Genomic DNA, 22555 nt, shown 5'->3' with positions numbered 1-22555 from the left:
GAATATGAACCTGTACTCCAGAGTCCCTTTGTTTATCAATACTCCCCAGGGCCTTACCACCAGGCATATACATCCCGTCCTGATTTGCCTTTCCAAAATGCAGCACCTCACATTTGTTGAAATTAAACTCCATCTGCTATTCCTCAGCCCAGCTGGATTAGCGTCGCATTGTACTTAAATAGCTGTGCACCACACCACCAATTTTGGTGTCACCTGCAAACTTACTCACCATTTATCCTATTTTCATGTCCAAATAAATATTACAGAATAAATTAGAGACGGGCATGTTTTCAGCTCTGTTCTTTCAATAAAAATCAGAGTGCAGGTGTCAAGGACAATGCTAGAATTTATTGCCCATCCCTTGTTGCCCCCTTCTGAAACTGCTGCAAGTGTGTCTTGTAAGCACTCCCTTAAGTGGGAAATTACATGATTTTGCCCCAGCAACGATGATGGAATGATGATTCTTTTTTCTGTTAGGTGCGCTTCTGGTAAAGAACTCGGGAGATAACATTCATAAGCACATATAATGCCATTGTCCTTTAAGGTGTTGGCATTGTCGAAGAAGCATTGCAATAGTACGTTCTGCAGACAGTCCACACTACAGCTTCAGTGCACGAATGATAGGGAGAATGATTATATAGGCTCATCCAGAGTAGATGAGGGCTATAATGGTTTGAGAAATAACAGCATGCACGGATAAAAATGAGAGGATTTGTCAGAGTTGGGCGTTTCACCGCAAAGAAATCGGATGACCTTTCTGTCAGAAAATAGTGGCATCTTTATTAATAGATTTGATAATGCTGCTGGGTTTGGACCTGAAAAAACGGAGAGCTACAAGTTCAAACAAGATAGATAAGTGCAAGGGGGTGAAAAAGAAATCCAATGAATGTGATATCAAAAGGAGCAAGAGAATTTAGAAAACCAGACCCAGGGTCTCAGTGGTTTGGAGATAGCTAATGACATGGGCGAGATGGGGTCAAAGACAAGAGGAGTAGAAGAGTGGGAGAGATAGAAGGAGAAGGGGGAATGGCCAAGGGATGGATGCGTAGAGGGATGAAGAGCTGGGACGGCGCAAGTGAAGAAGATGGATGGGAAAATGGCAAGAGAAGACAGACAGGCAGACAGAAATGCAGACAGAAATTGGTGTTAAGCCACTTGCTGAGTTGAAGAATGACATGGAACACAGGGCTATTGTAGCTCTGACGTAAAATGAATCCACATTGCTGAAGAGACTAACTGAAAGCAGCAGTGTACAGTGCTGTAGGTTAGAGAAATGCTGAACACTATTGATGATCATGAATAGCAGGGAAATGGACGAGGCGAAATTTGAGCTGGATGCTATTCAGAGGTAAATTGGTCATAGCACTCTCTCATTAGAGGCAGATGACGGATAGTGGCTTAAGCTGAGGATCACCATGCCTCAGGTGATGGGAGAGGTTAGGAAGGAGGTCCATTTGGGTAACCTCAGCCAATATGGGAATTGAACCCAAGCTGTTGGCATCACTTCACATCTGGGCAGCGAAGAGTTAACCGACCCTCTCAATTCTATGAAGAATGGCACAGCTGAAGCAGAAATGTGGGTCTGCAGCTCATAAGAATGCAATCAGGGAAAGGAACAGCAATGAAATTTAATCAAGTGAAAGATAGAAATGAGAACTATGCCAGAGGTTCTTCAAAGCAGGCATTTGGGACAACAGGAATGAAGAGTATGAGCTAAAAGCAAAACCTTGCAAATACTGAAGTTCTGAAAAAAAGGACACAAAACAATGGAAACACTTTGCTAAGCATTAAAACAGAGATAAAACACAGGTGAAGAATTTTCATGTAAAAGGGCCCTGGGTTTAAAAACCTTGCTGAGAATAACTGGCTCATTGCCAAGACAGCGAGAGCGAGAGCAAGAGCAGTTTTCCAGATGATTTTAAGAACATATGGCTTTGCCCAGTAATTAAATTTTAAACGTTCTGGGAAACCTGAGCTCTCTGTGTGATGAAATTTACAGCTTTCTAAAGTTTATAAAGTGCCCGAGAGATCCAAAGGACTGAGCACTGTTCTACCTGATCCAACGTCACACATAAGTAACAACCCATCTGGAGTTAAATACAAACAGTAAGAGCCAGATTCCTCACAGGCACTGAGGACCTCTTTCTGAAAACAGACTGTGACTGAACAAATTCAAATTTAAATGCATAGCTACACAAAAATAGCAGCACAAAACAACACTGATGCAACACACTGTTTACATTGAACAGGTGGTGTTGAAAGAGTTTAAAAGGAACAAAAGCAAAGTTGCTGGAAAAGCTCAGCAGTTCTGGCAACATCTGTGGAGGAGAAAACAGAGTTAATGTTTCGGGTCTGGGTGAAGGGTCACTGGAACCGAAACGTCAACTGTTTTCTGCTCCACAGATGCTGCCAGACCTGCTGAGCTTTTCCAGCAACTTTGTTTTTGTTCCTGATATACAGCATCTGCAGTTCTTTTGGACTTTATTGAAACAGTTTAAGGTGGCAAAGTTGAAAATCTAATGCTCTCCTTCCTTTGTCAAAACAAGACACTCATGCAAAGCTTACGCCTGCAAAGGGAAGTGTAACTCTAAAGGATAATAAAGTGTGAAGCTGGATGAACGCAGCAGGCCAAGCAGCATCTCAGGAGCACAGAAGCTGACGTTTCTGGCCTAGACCCTTCATCAGAGAGGGTCTAGGCCTGAAACGTCAGCTTTTGTGCTCCTGAGATGCTGCTTGGCCTGCTGTGTTCATCCAGCTTCACACTTTATTATCTTGGATTCTCCAGCATCTGCAGTTCCCATTATCTCTGTAACTCGAAAAGACTTAGTTGTTGAGCAATTATGTAGACACTTGCAAAACTCAGTGAATATTTAAAATTAGCAACAAAATAGAACCTCTCGGTGAGGAACCTTTGGTAAAAACACAAGTACTGATACATGTGTCATCAAAATGATTATCCTAAAGAGAATCCAAATTTGACTGTGGTGTTCATATAACTGCTGTGGGCTGGGCAACTACCTCCCAGGAAAACAGCACACAGAGTGTACAATGCGTTGTGAGATATTGATTGATTGTTGTCACATTATCCTGTTTTTCACTCTGCCTCAGTAACAATGTTTATCAATGGGCTTTTCAGGTGTGAATGGGATATATTTCAACAGCAACATTTATAACATGCTTACAAAAGTTTAACTTTTTATTTTTAAACCTTCTAATGGTTTTTTTTACATGAGGCACCCTTGTAGTTTCCCCAAGTAGGAAAAACCAGTGAAACACACCAATAAGACATTTTAGTCAAATGCAACCTGTATTATTGAAAATGGAGGTCCAAATAGCAGGCATGCTCACTTTCCAGTACTACTGAGATTTCCTTACTGTTTTATTTTCCTCGTCTGCGTCAGCAGGCACACGACAGTGCTCTGCTCGTCAAGCAAACTGAACATCCAGCAAAAATTAGCAAGTCCAAATAAGTGGACTATTGAGAATGAAAATCAGAGATCCAGGCAATTTTAGATACCGATATTGATAAACGGAACATGGCTAAAAGATATATGATTTACATTTGAGCTAATTCCTTGAAGGCATACAACTTTGTTGCAGCAATATTTAAATTTCTTTTCCCCCAGACAGGCCGGAGAAATTTCTGTTCAGTCAGTCAAGGGAAAGAGGTTCATAGAATGCAGGATGATCATTCAAAGCTTCTGCCAGATGGACCTCAGGTTAGATATAGATACTGAACAGCATGAACATGTGTTTGAGAGCAATCCAAGATCCACAAGAAGTAGCAGACACTGGGATTGGATTAATGCAACTTAATCTGTTCTGTAGTATATCAATACATTAGCAATATGCATCACGGGCTATAATGGAGGTGCTGAGTGAAAATGCATCCCTGCACCCTGTGCTACAAAAGTCCCTGTGGCTAGTTTTCAAGAAAAGGAAGAATTCATCAGCAAGTAGCAGTTCCGCACACGCACACACATATCCCTGGCGTAAGTTCAGAGTGAACATTGCATTGCTAAATGCACTATGAAATCAATACAATTTCACCTTGGCTATTCAAAGAATAGAATCCCTACAGTGTGGAAACAGCGCGTCAGTCCGTTAAGCCCACACCAATCCTCCGAAGAACATCCAATCTCGAACCACCCTTTCTACCCTATCCCTGTAAGCCAGCATTTTCCATGGCTGATCCATCTAGCCTGGGCATCCCTTGACACTAGGGGTAACTTAGCAACACCAATCCACCTAACATGCCCACTTTTGGGCTGAGAGAGGAAACCCACACAAACACAGGGAGAACATGCAAACTCCACACAGTTAGTCACCGAGGCCGAAATCAAACCTGGATGTCTGGCGCTGTGAGGCAGTTAGTGCTAACCACTGAGCCACCGTGCTGCGCCTAGTCTGGGAGGGAAATACAAAGTTGTGAATCATCCAGACAAAGCTTGCTGGCTTGGACATTTTTCAAGTTGCTAAAATCTGACAAAAAAAATACACAGTGAGCAGAAATATTGTTTTCTGCAGAGACAACTAATTTTAAAAAATAAAAAATAGTATTGGGAGTAGCTCTGTTGTTGCAGCTGGTTAAAAACAGTTTCCTGCGCAGTTTCTTATCCTGTTATGGTTGTTCACCACATTTACTATATATACACTCACATAAAAACCAATTTTTGAGACCAATTTTTGTTAGGGCAAATGTCACAGGATTGACTTTTAGAAACACAATGTGTATGAGGAATTGACTTTGCATTCATTGGTTAAACCCAGAAAGAGAGATTATTCCATTGCAACAAAGTAAAACCAATGCCGAAGAATTCAATTGAATTATCTGATGTTTAACAATTTACCAGTACTATATTTTCAATACAAATTACATATTTACACTGAACTGAGATAATGAACTTCTGTAGGGTTACCCATTGGTTCTAAAATGTTTGGACTGCGATCTCAGAAAAGCGAGGGTCAAATTTGAATATAGTATATGAATAGTTATGGCTTAAGAGCCAAACGGTCTTGGGGGCAAGTTGATAGAGGGTAACCTTTTCCACAAATACATCGGGTATTCAATGAATGGTGACCCCTCAGCTCAAAACTCGCTCAAACATCCAATTCTAATTCTGTACAGAGCCTGCTAATCTCACTATCAGCAGTAAAAGGTGTACAGCAGTTAGTTTCAGCTATTCTCTTTGCAGACTTGTCTTTCAAATCATGCTGATTACTGCTTCTCCCTTAAAAAAGAGGTGCGTACCCAAGGCTTCAGCTTTGATATGAATCACATTGCCTCCTCATTCCACGTCCAAAGTCAAGGTCTAAAAATGACTATCCCACCCTATTATTTTGTTCCCAACAGTAAATCATGCTTGTTCAGCTGGACATTCAGTCTGCTTGTTGGGGTGGGTTTGTCTCTCATTATACAGTGAGCATGCCAAAGACCTCTAATCACAGGGATGCCCCATCTAAAAAAAACCCCAAAGTATCAGAAGCTTCATAACAACTTGCAAATGCTTCAAAAATATGTTCTAAATGTAATGATGAAAATATATCCTATTCAAAAACTGAAATATTCATGAATGAAGCTTGCCTTGCATGTGGTGAACGTGTGTAGCAACTGAACAGATAGATGGTGGCTTTCTCTCTCGAAGTTACCACAGGAAGAGTGACAATGTGCCTAGTGTCTGTGCAGCCATATTCTAGCAAAAGTGACAAAGGGTGAAAGTTGGCAAGAGGTATAGAAACTATTTCTCAGTTTATCGTACGACCTTTTATTATTTTCATATTGTTTATTTTGTACTGACTCCCTCAACCTGCCTTTGGGTTTCAATGGGTCACACAAGAATCACACTCAATACATCAGTAACCATTTGATTCTGATGTTAGCTTCAGGTGGCTGTCAGAGAGCCTTCATTTAATTTTAATTCTTCCTTTTGTTGCACATTTCTCGTTGTCCTTGAACAGAATGGCTGACTTTGAGAGGGAAGTTAAAAGTCAACCACATTGCTGTGTCTTGAGTCACATGTCAGCCAGAGGGAAGAATAACAGATCTCCTTCCCTATTGGTCATTAGTGAACAGATGAGTTTGTGCAACAATGATAGTTGTCATGGTCACCAGTTTATGATGGTGGCTAGTTTTATATTGAATTTAAAGACAATGAATAAATCTACAATGAGCTGCCATTGTTGGGTTTGAACCCATGTCACCAAAGCATTAGCGTGAACATTAGGATTGCTGGCCCATTGACTTACTATCATGCAACCATCTCAGATGACGGCCAGTTTAGCTGAAGTTGTAGTCTTAGGATATTGTGAAGCTGAAATCACACTGAAGCAATCAAAGTAAGTATTTTAGTTATCCCAATTAAGAGCCACTTTCCAAAGATACGGGTATATACACACAACAATGGCATTTATGTAGCACCTTCAAATGGAGAAAGTCATTCCAAATTGATTCACAGAAGCACTGTCAAATAAATTTCAATAACAAGCCACCTAAGAGGATATGACCTAAAGTTTGGTCACAGAGGTAGGTTTCAGGGAGAAGCTTAAAAGGAAAAAAAGGGAGGCAGAGATTTGCAAAGGCTTATGAAGCAGAGTCTAGAGTTTAAGGTTTCAAAAAGCGAAGGCAAAGCCACCACATTGTCATAATTAAAATCAGGAATATGCAAGGTGCCAGAAGAGGGTGAGTGCAGGTATCTGAGGCTGGAGGAGATAGGGTAACACACAAATACATGAGAGATTACAGAATATAGCTAACTAGAGAAATATACAGGGCATACTTGCTGAGTCTGCTTATCTGCAACTTTTCTAATCTCTTAGACTGGTGAATAATCAGACCCACAGCATTAAGTTAGCAGCTTTGTATCAGTTTCGAGGAGCTGGACAAATATTTGTGGCAAGACATGTTGGTATTTATAAAAGTAGATATAGCTGGAGGAAATGAAATACCTAATGGGGTATTAATATGTTTTAAACAGTTGGGATAAGATGAAGTAGTATTGTCCACTGAGGATAGCAGACCTTCTGAATGGAAAACATTAAACAGTGTTTCTGGAACTGAAATGATGGGGTTTTTGTTAAAATGAAGAAAGAGTTCTGCTGTTCACTATTTTCATAAAAACCATGAATATTACGAACAAAATATACCATTTCACATCATCCTATTCCTCGCAAATTTCCTTTCTTCCCTGAAGATAGCAACTTACAATTGGATACCATTCTATTCATGTCAGCTACTATCCAACCTCTCATTCGGGGATAACATCTCATTCGGGTATACAGAGATAATGGGGATAATACATAGGGCCTCTTCAGGATTAAATGGTTCCACGATGCTACACTGGCAACGAGAGTTCTGTAGTAGATTGAATAAATCCAGAGCAGGATTTTTCTTTTTAAGAAAGCATATTTTCACACTTCCACTTTGGAAAACAGTGCCGTGACTGAAAAGCATTTTCAAAGTCTGACCAGAAAATGTACAGCTCATTCAAGGCCAGGATTCTTTGCAACTGAAAGAACTGCAGATGCTGTAAATCAGGAACAAAAACAAAGTTGCTGGCGAAGCTCAGCAGGTCTGGCTGCATCTGTGAAGGAAAAACAGCGTTAACACTGTTCTAAGGAAGGGTCACCAGACCCGAAACGTTAACTCTGCTTTTCCTTCACCGATGCTGCCAGACCTGCTGAACTTCTTCAACTTTGTTTTTGTTCAGGATGTTTTGCAATTGGCCCAGAGTTTACAGAATTTGGGAAAAATCTTGCTATCAAGAGAAAAGCTGATGACAGAGAATTGAACTGAATGAGGAAAGGCTAGATGCACAGAAATAGGAACATGACAGGAAGATTATCTTGGGCCCCTGACACAGCATGTTATGTTCTTGTAACAAAATAGTCATGTTAAAGAAGAATGGATCAACAGTAAAGGTTTGGGTGCAAGGCGATTTTAGTACCAGGAAGCTTTTTCAACATTTTATCTTAGAATAGAAACTACTGCACTTACCCATATCCCTCTTTTAGTTTTGCTTTGACATCTGTATGGTTGAGACAAAGATGAGGAACTGTCACAGCCAGAGACTAAACAAATACACAGTTATGTTTCTCACAACTTTGGAAATGAACAATGCTGAATGTCACAGTTTTCTGATGTTCCTCGATTAATCTATATTTCAATCTCTGCTGTATAAATACTCTCATTCCATTTACAATTTGTTTTGGAAAAATAGGTATTCTCTGAATCAAATGGCAGCATTGTTCTGTAATGATGACATCACAATAGCCCTGAAAGTTTCATTCACAGTAATCTCAGGTCCTTTATCTAACACAAGGTACACAAACTGCAGGGGCCTGCACTGATGTATTATCAGGAAATTTACAATCTACAGTTGTTGATCACTTTTCAAATAGTCTTCACAATCTTTTTAAATTCATTTACAGGATATAGGTGTCACTGGCCGCACCAGCATTTAAATCGCCCATCCCTAATTGCTCAGAGGGCAGTTATAAGCCAACCACATTGCTGTGGGTCCAGAGTTACATTTACGCCAGACCAGGTAAGGATGGTGGTTTCCTTCGCAAAAGGACATTAGAGAACCAGATGGGTTTTTTCGACAATGAATACAGGTCATCATTACAGTCTTATTTCCAGATTTTTATTGAATTCAAATTCAACCATCTGTCTTGGCAGGGTTTGAACCAAGGTTCCCAGAACATTGTCTGGGTCTCTGGATTAATAGTCTGGTGAAAATAATCATGGTCTTCCTGCCTCACCACCTTCAGAGATCCCTAGTATCACAGTTAGTGTCCCATTTCACTGCAAAACAGGGATTATGGTAACAGCTGAGATATATGGCGTGCCAAAGGGATTCTTTTCCCCCTAACAGCTGAATGGGTCTTGCATTAAAATCTGTCTTCTGTAACGATAGATCAAGTTGCATTCAGTGAAACGTTGATTAGTTATATTACCATATATGGCCAGCATCAAAAATATTCTAGGCCAATTTTTTTGTTTCTGATTGTACACGACCACAACTCCCAACCAGCTTTTTTGATCAGTTTAAAAATCTCCTCGGTAGGAATGACAATTTGAAGAGGTATTATTGTATTGTTTAGAGTTGCACAGGTCTTTGGCGAGACTACAGGGGCAGTACTGCAAACAAGATGATGGCCCTATGAATAGCTGAGGAAGTTGAGCCTGAATCAGTTCTGATCGGGGTCATTAGACCCAAAGTGTTCATCCTGCTTTCTCTCTACAGATGCTGCCAAATCTGCTGAGCTTTTCCAGTAATTTTGGTTTTTATTTCTGATATCTAGCATCTACAGTTCTTTGGGGGTTGTTTTGATAAATTGAGTCTGTATTCGCTAGACTTTAAATGAATGAGAATCTTTGAAACATGCAAGATTCCAGAGATAGCTCAAGTGTAAACACCTGGAGGTGGTTTCTTCCGGCTGGGAATCCTAGAACATGTACAGTCTCAGGATCAGACCATTGGTCTGAGATGAGGAAACAACACTTCTTTCAGAGGTTTCTGAAACTTTGGAACAGAAACAGGAAGTGGTAGGAAAATGCAGCAGGTCTGGCAGCATCTGTGAAGAGAGAAACGGAGTTAACATCTCAAGTCCAACATGATAAGTCTTTGAATGGAAAGGAATTTTATTTCAGATCTCCAACGTTTACATATCCTTTCTTGATTTAAATCTTTAAAATTGTCTCACTCAGACAGCAATGGACACTCCATCATTGAGCACCTTTGGGGTGAATCCATTTTTGAATCTCGAGGAAATGAGGACCAAGGGAATAGGTGAGAAAGTAGCATTCCAGCAGAAGATAGGTTATGATTGGTTTAAACAGTGGTACAGGCTCAAGGGGCAATATGGTCTGCTCCTGCTCCTAATTCTCATATTCTTGTGGTATTGCATTGTTTCAAAATGTAAAATAATTCAATTAAGGCCATTTGATTTAAGAACATAACTAGAAGCTTGAGTAGGCAATTCAGCCTCTCAAGTCTGCTCCCCCATTTAATAAATTCAAGGTTGGTTTCTATGATTCAGCATTTCAAGAAAAGCAATGACATCTTGTTCTACAATGTCCTAGTTGAACTATAATGTCCTAGTTGAGGACAGACAGGGGCTCTCTACGACTGTCTATTTCTTTGCTGGCCAGGATATACTTTGGGATTCCTATAGTGTTGTGGCCTCTAAGATTACCAATCAGGCTAACTTCGCAAGACATTTCTTCACCATATAAGGTTCTTTAAATGCTGATGCCACAAAAGTTTGCAGTGGGATAATGTCATTGCTACTAAAAAAAAAATTGGTTCACTGGTGTCTTTTGGGGAAGAAAATCTGTTATCCTCAACTGGTCTGGCCTACACGTGACTCCAGATCCACAGCAATGGGACGGATTCTCAACTGTTATTTGGGCAATTAGAGATGCCCATAAAAAAATGAAAAATGCAGCCACCCTCAGATTGTTTCTCACTGTATATCCTGCAAACCCATGGCTGAGCCTGAAAGATTGTCAATCTGCCTCAGATTACTTGGGAAGCTTAGGCATCTCAAATGCTTGAGCAAGGAGTGAAGATCTTATGCAGTGCTTGTAGGTAAATGCCACCCATTCCTATTCAGTAAATTTCCACAATTACACATCCCTGTGGCAAAGCAACAGGAGCTGACAAACTTGCTGTGATTCTGTTTTGAGATCCACTCCTGTGTTCAACATAGAGTTTGTCCCAAAGCAGGAACTTTTTCTAAAATTAGAGTTTGGCAATGATGCAAGAGTAAGTTTGTACCGTTAAATACAAGGGAGTTAATAAGCTCTTTGCAAGCACCTACTCCAGCCGAGGTGCTTTCTAGTTAGCAGACAGCAAGAGAAAGAGAGAACATGAGAGTTCTAGCTACAGTGATCACAACTGACACCTTGAAGATCAAAGAAACACATCATTTACTGGTGTATACAGAGCGTTCTATTTTGTTGGTGCTAAACAAATCCAAACAGAATTGTTGTATTGTAGTATGTGCTCAAAATCCCGTTGAATTAAATTGTTTCCAGTGCTGTTGTCCCACTTCTGTCACTGTCCACCCTGATGCTAGTTTCATCCAAAAAGATAGAACAAAATGATTCAGAATCTGGCTGCGCTAACACAGGTCATATATTTCAAGGCACGAGCCTATCACAGGATCATCAGCAAAACCCTGCAGCATTGCTCTTATGATTCAGGATTGAAATCTCAAAGCCCCTTTGCCTCCCTGCTTGGGTATGCTATAGTATATCTCAAAATCAATTCTTTGTTTATTAGAATTTTTCTTTTCCCTTGTCAATCCTACACACAATTCAGATTTCATACATCCACTTGCCCATTTTATGTATTCTCTTACGAGCTTTACCTCACATCTTATTATTTTTCTGTTATCTCCTGTTACCTGCTTTAGTCAATTCTACAGAAAATATGCTTCATTCATTTCACTTCCTAGGCAACAAGACGAAACCAGCAGAAAAATCGTAGCATGCTGAATGACATTTTATTCTGACAGAATTGTATCTAAACCATGACCATCAGACAATTACTATCCTACAGGAGAACCCAAGCATTTGACCTCTCATTATCCGCAGAATTCCAATGGGTGGATAGGGGCTCAGCAAAATTGTTGGGCGGAAAATGAACATTGATGTCATTAGACAATCAGACCTGCTGTTTCTATTGTGTACAGGAGAATCCAGTATTATGCAAAACAAGCCAGCAACTAATACATCTGTACTTTACTAGGGACACAACAAAGTCTCCCCACGTTCAATTAGAAAGAAGCAAATACGTTAGCACTCTTGATAATCTGAAACCTAACAAGAAACCAGCAAAACAAAATCGGCCATCTTTGAACACTGGCTGTAAACAAAACAGATGTTGAAGCAGGATTAAGTTCTGGAAAATGAGCCTGTGCCTGGCACACCCTGCAAGTCCTGGGGCTGCGATGCTTGTTACGAATGGGAGGCACTCTTAAATAACTCAGTGTGACAGTTTCCTGGCTTGCGTCCCCTACTTATTACGTGGCCTAATGTGCACCACTACAGTCCCAAACTGGAAATGGCACTAAACACTTTCATGCATACACCCCTCTCATCTTACTTTTACATGAATGTGAAACTTCACAAATGTGACCAAGCCACAAGGTTTCTGAATATATATATATAAAAAGCAACCCTGGTGTTCTACGAAAGGAACAGCATTCACATTAGAGCCAGTAAACAAACATAACAGTCTTCAATTTGCTGTACCGCAATGCAAATAAGCCAAGCCATTCCACGCCAACCACAGGTACGTATAAACAAACCTGGTTACCCTAGCCAACACAGTTGCCAAGCAGCAGAATTTGTTATTAAAATCTAGGAAGTGAGTCTTCGTTAGTGCTTGTTGATGAGCTGAAAAAACCTACAAGTGAACAGTTGAGAGCCCGGAGGGTTTTATGAAGGAAAAGTCTATGCTGTGTTGCTTTATGCTACTGTACAAACCGTGGGAAATGTCCTACATTGTCCCAGGACATGAGACCAAGTAACAAACAAATCAAAGAAAGGCCAGCTACATAAAGTGTACATAAACCTGGCTGAACCCTCCCAAAGGCAGTGACTTAAACTTGCAGATGCCCAAGTTAAAGCTAACCTGAAAAAGTGCAAATGTCCATTGGATAGATAATGTGATAGTTACATTTTTAGTGTTAAACTACAATCTCAAAAAGTACATGGATTCTTTCACTTCATTGATACAAGTGTCAGCACAATCGTACTGCACCTTAATTGATTGCTTTTATTTCAATTAATGTGTGACAACTTCAAGATAATCACCACAGTTACTGAAATTGCAGATGTCATGAGCATAAGCAATTTTTCATTTTGATATTCTGTTGCTTAGGGAAGAGAACCTTTGAGCAATGATAGGTTGTGGAGATTATAGGGAAACCAGATGCAATGCAACCATTACAAATCTGCAAGAGCCCAGATTTTTAAAGCAAACATTTTAAATATGCCCTCTACGTGGCCAGCCCAAACGTTTTGTCCACTGAGAGAATGGTCATCATTCTAATCTGAAACTCCAATTGAGATTAATCAAAGAACTCTACAGAGTAAAAGCGTCCCCTCTCCACCCCACCCCAGTCCTGTATTTCCCATGGCTGATTCCCTTGACCTAAGCATGCCTGGACATGATGAGCAAATGTACCACGGCCAATCCCCCTGACCTGCACATCTTTGGACTGCGGGAGGAAACCAGAGCACCCAGAGGAAACCCACACAGACACAGGGAGAATGTGCAAACTCCGCACAGAGGTTGGAATCGAACCCAGTTCCCTAGCACTGTGAGGTAGCAATGCAAACCTCTAAGCCACTGTGCCATCCTGCCGCATCGGCTAGATGGTGGCTGGCAGTTAACTGCCAAACTTTGTTTACATTTCAGTCAGGCAGATAAATTAGAATTTGTCATATTGCCCTGAAGAATTAATCAGAGAATGGCTATCGCCTGATTTTGTTAAGTGGAAAGGAGCACAACGTGCGTACTTCCTATCTGCAGATTGCAGGAGCCTGTGTATTAATCAATTGATTCCACTAAGTGCACACTGCAAGCTCAGGTGACAATCTTTATCAGGTACAGAACATAATTCTTCGCACTCAACATTAATTGACAAATAACGCCCACCATAGAATTGCATCAACTTTTGGCTGCAGAAGATTGTTTTAATTAACCTGTTCAGATGTATTATGACAAAACTCTGGACCAGTTAGGACTTGAACATGGCCTTCTGCCCCAGAGGTCAGGACATTTAGCTTCAGCTTTTGCTGAAGTATGAGAGGTACTTTGACCTTCCAGAGTAATTAAAGGTGGACTGGTCAATTCTCAGGACTGAAAGCAGTTGCCTTAGGCTCATGTGTTTGCATCCTGGACAGTTAGAAATGATCTGATTAGAGTAGTCTTCACCACCCAGGATAACTTAAATTCCCTATTTCAGCTTCAAGTCTGCAGGGTAAATAAATGGCTCAGGGCTTTTTATGAAGTTGCCAATCGTACAGTGTGACAGCGTGTATAGCTGCGGGAATCCCAGTGTGTATGCTGACCAGTGGAGATAGGTGTTTTGCAGACTGTAGTAGAGAATCCATGGTCAAATTTCTCAATGGCACATCAAGGAAAAGATGATTAGTTAATTTCTCCATTTTAAGAGGAGAATTTGAGCACAGGACAGAATGCATTAAGATGCTTGAGGAAATTCTGATACTCAGCTGCAAACTGAAGTATACCAAACATATTACCTAGTAAGGAGTAAACATAGAAACACATAAAATAGGAGGTGGAGTAGGCCATTCAGCCCCTCAAGCCTGTTCTGCTATCAAATATGATCATGGTTGAAACATTCAATTCAGTATATTGTTCCCACTGTCTCTGCATACCATTTGATCCATTTCGCCTTAAGAAATTATATCTAACTCCTTCTTGAAAATATTCAATGTTCTGGCCTCAACTTTCTGTGGCAGAGAATTCCACCAGTTCACAACTGTTTAGGTGAAGTGGAAATGAGGGGTCACGCAATCACATATGTTCCTCATGGAACCCAAAAAGAATGAATGCAATAGTTGTGTCACGAGGCGATTCCTTAAATTTAAAGGAAGTTTAGCAGTTAAATGTCAGTCATTTTCTAAGCAGTGCCAAAACCTCTACCAATTAGAGTAAACTTGCCAACCATTCAGCACTGTCCTCTCATATAGAATAAATGTTCTTCCCATTGACATTGCTCTAACCTTCAACAAAATGTGTGCTTTCTCATCGAAGATTGAAACCTGATTTCAAAACGGAGCAGGATTTTTAATAGCAGTAAAATTGATTATTAAAAATCTTTCTCCTCATTCTCCAGACAACAGACTAATTGCAAACACACAAGTCTCTTCAGATACTCTGAGCTAGCCCTGGAACATGTCCAGGAAACCTTGATTCTCTGATTGAATTCGCAACCATAAAAATTTGTCCTGAACACAGCCATCATCTTCTCTACCTCATCACAGTCCTGGAATTGGGATCGCTGCCATAGGCAAATTAGAGACATGAATATTCACCTCAGACTCTGTGAAACCAGACATTTCTGCTCACGTCTATAACCTTTCCAATAAACAACTTAAAGCAGATGGGAGATATAATCAAACGTTTATTTAAATCGCAGCAACCTTAGAGCAACCCTTAGCGTAGAATCTTCTACTCTTGAAGCTGGTGAACTTGGAGAGGAGAATGCATTTAGATCCAGGCATTGTAGCTGAATGCCATGCATTCTCATCTTCCACAGATCTGGCCAGGAAGATTCACGGCCAATGATTCTGCCCCTCACCCCCAGTTAAAGACCACTTAAGGGGCCCAATCCTACCATCACTGGAATGAAGCCAGCTGTAGGCAGCCTGTTGCGTATGGTCAAACTGTGCAGGCCACTTGTCACCATGGGTTGAGGGACAACTGGTTATTAACTGGTGTGTCCCTCAAGCAAAGGCAATCAAGCTAAGGAACCGGAGATGTGGCCGGATGGATCGAAGAGAGGGCCCACCCCTTCCCTCTGCATTGCCCACTGTGCAAAAATGTATCCCTCACCCACATTAGTCACCAGAATCCTCTGGGTGGGTGGGGTTTTGATTGGCTGGCAACACTCAATAACAGGATTTTCTCCTGCCTGCCCCCTCCACCGGGTCTTCAATCCAGACCAAAGCCCACTGGTGACCTGATTACTGCCTAATCAGAGTGCGGCTCTGTGGACTTCCCTCAAAAAGATCTCCAGGCAGCTGTCAGGGAAGACCCCATTGAAGTGTTATATCCAGATAGTATAATTAATAGTGACCATTTCACTAAAACAAAATCTAGCATCGATAGAAGCACTTTTCATATCCCCAGCCAATATTTCGCAGTAACAAATTCTTCTCAAAAGTGCACCGACTCTGCAGGCAAATCAGCAGCTAATTTGCACACAGCAGGATCCCATAAGCTGCAACGAGATAATTGAACAGATAAACTGCACTGGCATTGCTGGCAATAGGATACATGTTATTAAGGAACTCCTGGGGTGGGGGGGATGGTTCTTGAACCTACAGCTGTCTAACTCACAGCTGCAGGCTCAATCCCATCAGCTAAGGCTGGCACTCATAAGACAACCCTCACAGTACAGGAAGAAAATAAGTACTCCCACAGTTAACCTAACTGCCAGTCTTGGCAGATAAACAAACATTTATTCATTCATAGTCACAGGACATGGAAAAGAAGCTCATACTGAGCTTCTGTTTGATATTAAACCAACCAGCAAGGGACAGCAGTGACTATATTTAGGATCAGTGCATTTGCTTCATTTCATCTCAGGAACAACTAGAGAAGTACAGGCATGATCAAGGGTGAAGGTTTTGCAAGTGGCGAGGAACATGCTCAAAAGGTGTTTCCAACAAGATACAACATATAGGGCAGAGCAATTCCCTGATACTTTTGTTAAGGAATCATTTGTATTACGGTTATATGCTTCAATGTGGCACATATTCAAGCTTTAAAGAAAAGTTCCCTTTTTTTCAGGGTTTCTGATCCAGTCAGAAATTCAATTTGGGATTTAAAAAAAAAATTCTACCTCAGTACTACAATATAGGTTAATTTCTGATGAAATGTATGAGAAAGATCATGCAATGGGTGTTCTGAAACTGAAATCAAAAAGCAGAAAGTAAGTGCTGGGAAAACAGGACGTGAATATGACAATATATTTTCTTAATATTAATTCAAGAACGTCATGTCTACTTGCAGCCAATTTAACAAACCACCTGACATAGAACAATACAAAATAGGGTCTGCAAGTCCACGCTGTGTCGTGCCTGCAAGCAGGTTAGTGTGTGTTTTCCACATCAGCTGTTATTAGACATCTGAAACTGACTACAACATCAGGACTCAGCACCAACACAGAAATCCTCAAGTCACAGTCTGTCATTCTCTCCTCCACTACAGGCTGAGCTATACTGCAACACACTTCGTTGACTTAGCAATCCATGAAATCAACATGATCTTGCCGTTTTTCCCCATCCCACTCACACAGCTGCTGGGCATGCCATAACTTATCTTGTTCAATCAGGTTTAGCTAGGTTTTTTAAACTGTGATCTGAACATTTGTTATTACTGAACAATAGATAGATCCCTAACAAAAAAAAAATCACATTTTGGAGGGCTGTTCAATGCTTCCATTGCAATTTATGACGAGACAACATCTGAATTCAAACCAGTGGTTATTTTTTTAAAACCCCAAAACAAATGTAAAGATCAAATCTTGAATAGTTATTGCTCAAGAAAGTATTCAACACTGTATTTTCATTAGCACGTATTGAAACACACTTATCTGGGTATATTAAAGGATAACTTTACACACTTGTGGCTTAAAGCAATGATTAAAACTAGATAAAGTCAACCACTGAAATTCTCATTAAATTTGTTTCATTTCATTCCTCCACAGGACGTGAGGATTGGTGGTGAGGTCAGCATTTGTTTAGCATGGTCTCTGGTAAAGGTTACGGTGAGCCACCTTTGCAGTTCACAAGGTCAGAGAGAAACTATTCATTTCTCTGTGATAATGGGAAATGCAGATGCTGGAGAATCCAAGATAATAAAGTGTGAAGCTGGATGAACACAGCAGGCCCAGCAGCATCCCAGGAGCACAAAAGCTGACATTTCGGGCCTAGACCCTCCATCAGAGAGGGGGATGGGGTGAGGGTTCTGGGATAAATAGGGAGAGAGGGGGAGGCGGACCAAAGATGGAGAGAAAAGAAGATAGGTGGAGAGGAGAGTTTAGGTGGGGAGGTAGGGAGGGGATAGGTCAGTCCAGGGAAGACGGACAGGTCAAGGAGGTGGGATGAGGTTAGTAGGTAGGAGATGGAGGTGCGGCTTGGGGTGGGAGGAAGGGATGGGTGAGAAGAAGAACAGGTTAGGGAGGCAGAGACGGGTTGGACTGGTTTTGGGATGCAGTGGGTGGAGGGGAAGAGCTGGGCTGGCTGTGTGGTGTGGTGGGGGGAGGGGACGAACTGGGCTGGTTTTGGGATGCGGTGGGGGAAGAGGAGATTTTGAAACTGGTGAAGTCCACATTGATACCATTGGGCTGCAGTGTTCCCAAGCAGAATATGAGTTGCTGTTCCTGCAACCTTCGGGTGGCATCATTGTGGCACTGCAGGAGGCCCATGATGGACATGTCATCTAAAGAATGGGAGGGAGAGTGGAAATGGTTTGCGACTGGGAGGTGCAGTTGTTTATTGCGAACCGAGCGGAGGTGTTCTGCAAAGCGGTCCCCAAGCCTCCGCTTGGTTTCCCCAATGTAGAGGAAGCCACACCGGGTACAATGGATGCAGTATACCACATTGGCAGATGTGCAGGTGAACCTCTGCTTAATATGGAAAGTCATCTTGGGGCCTGGGATAGGGGTGAGGGAGGTGGTGTGGGGGCAAGTGTAGCATTTCCTGCGGTTGCAGGGGAAGGTGCCGGGTGTGGTGGGGTTGGAGGGCAGAGTGGAGCGAACAAGGGAGTCACGGAGAGAGTGGTCTCTCCGGAAAGCAGACAAGGGTGGGGATGGAAAAATGTCTTGGGTGGTGGGGTCAGACTGTAGATGGCGGAAGCATCGGAGGATGATGCGTTGTATCCGGAGGTTGGTGGGGTGGTGTGCGAGAACAAGGGGGATCCTCTTTGGGCGGTTGTGGCGGGGGCGGGGTGTGAGGGATGTGTTGCGGGAAATACGGGAGACGCGGTCAAGGGCATTCTCGACCACTGTGGGGGGAAAGTTGCGTTCCTTGAAGAACTTGGACATCTGGGATGTGCGGGAGTGGAATGCCTCATCGTGGGAGCAGATGCGGCGGAGGCAGAGGAATTGGGAACGGAATTTTTGCAGGAGGGTGGGTGGGAGGAGGTGTATTCTAGGTAGCTGTGGGAGTCGGTGGTCTTGAAATGGACATCAGTTACAAACTGGTTGCCTGAGATGGAGACTGAGGGGTCCAGGAAGGTGAGGGATGTGCTGGAGATGGCCCAGGTGAACTGAAGGTTGAGGTGGAAGTTGTTGGTGAAGTGGATGAACTGTTCGAGCTCCTCTGGGGAGCAAGAGGTGGCGCCGATACAGTCATCAATGTAACGGAGGAAGAGGTGGGGTTTGGGGCCTGTGTAGGTGCGGAAGAGGGACTGTTCCACGTAACAATGTGTACTTCACCAGCTTCAAAATCTCCCCTTCCCCCACCGCATCCCAAAACCAGCCCAGTTCGTCCCCTCCCCCCACCACCCCACACAACCAGCCCAGCTCTTCCCCTCCACCCACTGCGTCCCAAAACCAGTCCAACCTGTCTCTGCCTCCCTAACCTGTTCTTCCTCTCACCCATCCCTTCCTCCCACCCCAAGCCGCACCTCCATCTCCTACCTACTAACCTCATCGCACCTCCTTGACCTGTCCATCTTCCCTGGACTGACCTATCCCCTCCCTACCTCCCCACCTATACTCTCTCCACCTATCTTCTTTTCTCTCCATCTTCGGTCCGCCTCCCCCCCTCTCCCTATTTATTCCAGTTCCCTCCCCCCACCCCCCTCTCTGATGAAGGGTCTAGGCCCGAAACGTCAGCTTTTGTGCTCCTGAGATGCTGCTTGGCCTGTGTTCATCCAGCGTCACATTTTATTATTCATTTCTCTATTCATTTCTCCTTCACTTAGTCATAACGTCCTGTGGTTTCGGTCCTTCTGATGATCACTTACAAAGCACCATTAATCTAGCAGCTAAACGCAATATATGCCTGCATATACCTCTCATTACCACATAGGTCTGTTTACCTTGAGAGGGTCAATGGTCTGATTTGCCCGGTGTTAATATCTGGCATGAGGAACTATTTCCATAGATTGAGCACCACCTCAGGCAAAGTAGTAATGCTAACGAAGGTAAGTGGTTTTTGTCTTTTCCATTTGTGGGTGTGTTATCATCAAACCAAATGGCAGCTGGCAGAATTAGTCATGTGGGATCTTACAATTTTCCCCCTTCATTAACACAGTTCACTCCAGAAATATATTAAAAGATTGGATTGCCCAAATATCACGTTTGTACATCCACGTCACATTATTTTGAATCCATGCAGTAAACCCATCCCCTGTATCGTTATTATGGATCTCGTTTTAAATCTTTCTTTGCTCACTTGAATTTGTGTATGTTGCCTCATCCATTTCACATATGTAGAAGGTTAATAAGTTTTGGATAAGGAGTGAATCCTTCCACCACATTTACCTTATGCCAACAAATTTTCAAGCATTGAATTAAGCAATCAAGTTTCCTGTTGGCTCCTGAAAAACAAAAGGTTGACAACAGAAATAAAACAAAAAAGGGGGGCAAAATAAAAATGTCACTAACTATAAACATTGGTGATTAATCATTTTGTGTTCCGTAAGAATTAGCTGATTCTCTTTATAAGCCCCTGATTCTCTTGGTATTTCTTTTCAGTTCTAGCAAGAATTGCTGGGATAAACAGGAACAAAAATACACAAACCACAATATGCAAAGTGTTAGAATTAAACAAATCCCTGACCGGATGAACAATCTGAAGCCAAGCTCCAAGGGCTTGGAGCATTCTAGTGGCTGAGGTCACTGTCAAAGATCACCACTACGACAATAACACGTTTGCTTTGGCCGTGAACCAAGTGTGACTGAGTCAGAAAGATGCTCCATGGCATCTTATCATAGCTTTTGGCAAAAGCTGAGAAGACAACGAATGCAAATTAAGTTGGGGAAAAACAGCGTTAACAAACCAAACGGCGACTCTCCAGATCAGAGGCAAAGGTATATGTGAACACATGGACAATCTCATTTCATCAGAATGCAATGGGAATCCTCCAAGATTAAAAGGAACAGAAAAGGATACAACAGGGCAATGACACAGAGGAGGAAAACACAAACCCCCATGAATATTAAACACCAACAGCTCAACAACTGGCTGAGTCGATCACACATGCTGACCTGGAGCCTGGAAATACGCATAACAAAGTCAAAGCACATAGAAAAATCATTGAGTGCATTGCACAGATTCTCAAAATCTCTTTGTCAAAGAAAGAAGAAAACATTATGAAAAAATTCATTTGTCAGCTGGCAAAAATTCACCATTACACTAGTAGTTACACTACCAGGTGAAGAACATGAAATTGCAGGATACCGCCAGAATTGCAATCAACAAGAGTGAATTAGGTCCCAGAAATTTAGTTGTTATATACATGAATGCTCAAATAGTGAAATTTTATCCAAGGACTTGAACAGTTAAAAGTAAAGCTAAAATTAAGATAAAAAGTAGCAGAACACTTGAGAATTCTGCCGTATCAAACAAATCAGATTCTAACCTAATTGAATTTCCAACATTCTTGGCATTATTTCCAATACATGAAACAGAATAATTTTGTGTCCCTATATATAGCTATTATTCTGAGCAAATGGTTTGTTTGAGTTGTTAGAGCTGTTCCTAAAACCGTGGTAACGTTGATACATGTTCTAGTTCATTAATGCTGAAATAGGAAGTGCATTTGTCCTCCGTGTAAATGTGAAGTTTCATATTTTTGTTTGTGTAGTTAATACCAGGTTGGACGACTCAAATGTAGGTACCTACCATTCTGCCAAAATTAGGATTTTTGAAAATATTTTCTTCTATTTAAAACATATTTATTGTCTCATCGACTGCAAATGCAAAAACATAACTGTCAAAACTGTCTGATGTTCTGTCTAAAACGTTTATCTGAAAAGACAGAATTTAAGAAAACATCCGTAAGCATTTGTTAGTATCTTCTTTGCTGGTTTATTTGCTAACAAGTGGCAGGAATAAAAATCATGTTAAGTGCCTCAATATAGTGTCACAAACAAAACCAGTTTGTTATGAAATTGTGTGTCCAAGGCCAAAGTGGGCCTGGATGGCTGCCATTAGCTGTGAATTTTCAAACAATCATCTCTACTACACACACGTGAATGTGAAAACTGATCACGTGCTCTCTTTCAGCCAAAGATCAGGCAGAGTCTCTGTTAATGAATACCTCTGTTAATCTAATCAGGATTGCAATCCCCTTCATCCTTGAATTGCCGATTTGAACTACTTTTTAAATGTAGCAAAAGGCTGTGTTTAAAGTCATCTTTTTCTTTTGTATCCATTGGCAACCAGAGCAAGGTTACTGGGTGCAACAGACATGTTCTCGTTGAATGCATTAACAATGTCGCTATGTATTCTGACTAAAACCAATCTTCCTTCAGGCTGGCCCCATAGGTATAATGCATGCTTCTTCTGCAAGGTTGAATAAAGTGATGTGACATTAAGTAGCTACAGTGATAGACTGATGGCTTTAATGGTTTGTGAAATATCATGGAAAATATTTTCACTGTGGTAAAAATCTTATGCCGAATAGTTCCAAATTTAGATTTTGCAGAATTGCCTTCCTGTACATGAAGTGGTATGTAATAGTAAGTTCAAAAGTGTGAAGCTGGATGAACACAGCAGGCCAAGCAGCATCTCAGGAGCACAAAAGCTGACATTTCGGGCCTAGACCCTTCA

At 41.6% G+C, this 22555-nt stretch overlaps 1 protein-coding gene across 9 annotated transcripts in view; it reads right to left on the bottom strand.

The window, feature by feature from the left end:
• Positions 1-22555, bottom strand: part of LOC125465342 (ras-specific guanine nucleotide-releasing factor RalGPS1-like) — a 713999-nt gene that overhangs the window by 573634 nt on the left and 117810 nt on the right. Inside the window, exon 1 of one of the 9 annotated variants that reach the window (XM_048558696.2) lies at positions 7994-8011. The exons of the other annotated variants lie outside the window; for them this stretch is intronic. The gene's annotated coding sequence lies outside the window, so the exon portion shown is untranslated. Of the gene's footprint in view, positions 1-7993; positions 8012-22555 lie in introns of those variants that run through there. 9 annotated transcript variants of the gene reach the window in all.

The sequence above is a fragment of the Stegostoma tigrinum genome, chromosome 29 (genome assembly GCF_030684315.1).
Source record: "Stegostoma tigrinum isolate sSteTig4 chromosome 29, sSteTig4.hap1, whole genome shotgun sequence".
Classification (NCBI taxonomy): domain Eukaryota; kingdom Metazoa; phylum Chordata; class Chondrichthyes; order Orectolobiformes; family Stegostomatidae; genus Stegostoma; species Stegostoma tigrinum.
This window is presented reverse-complemented; position numbering and strand designations above follow the sequence as displayed.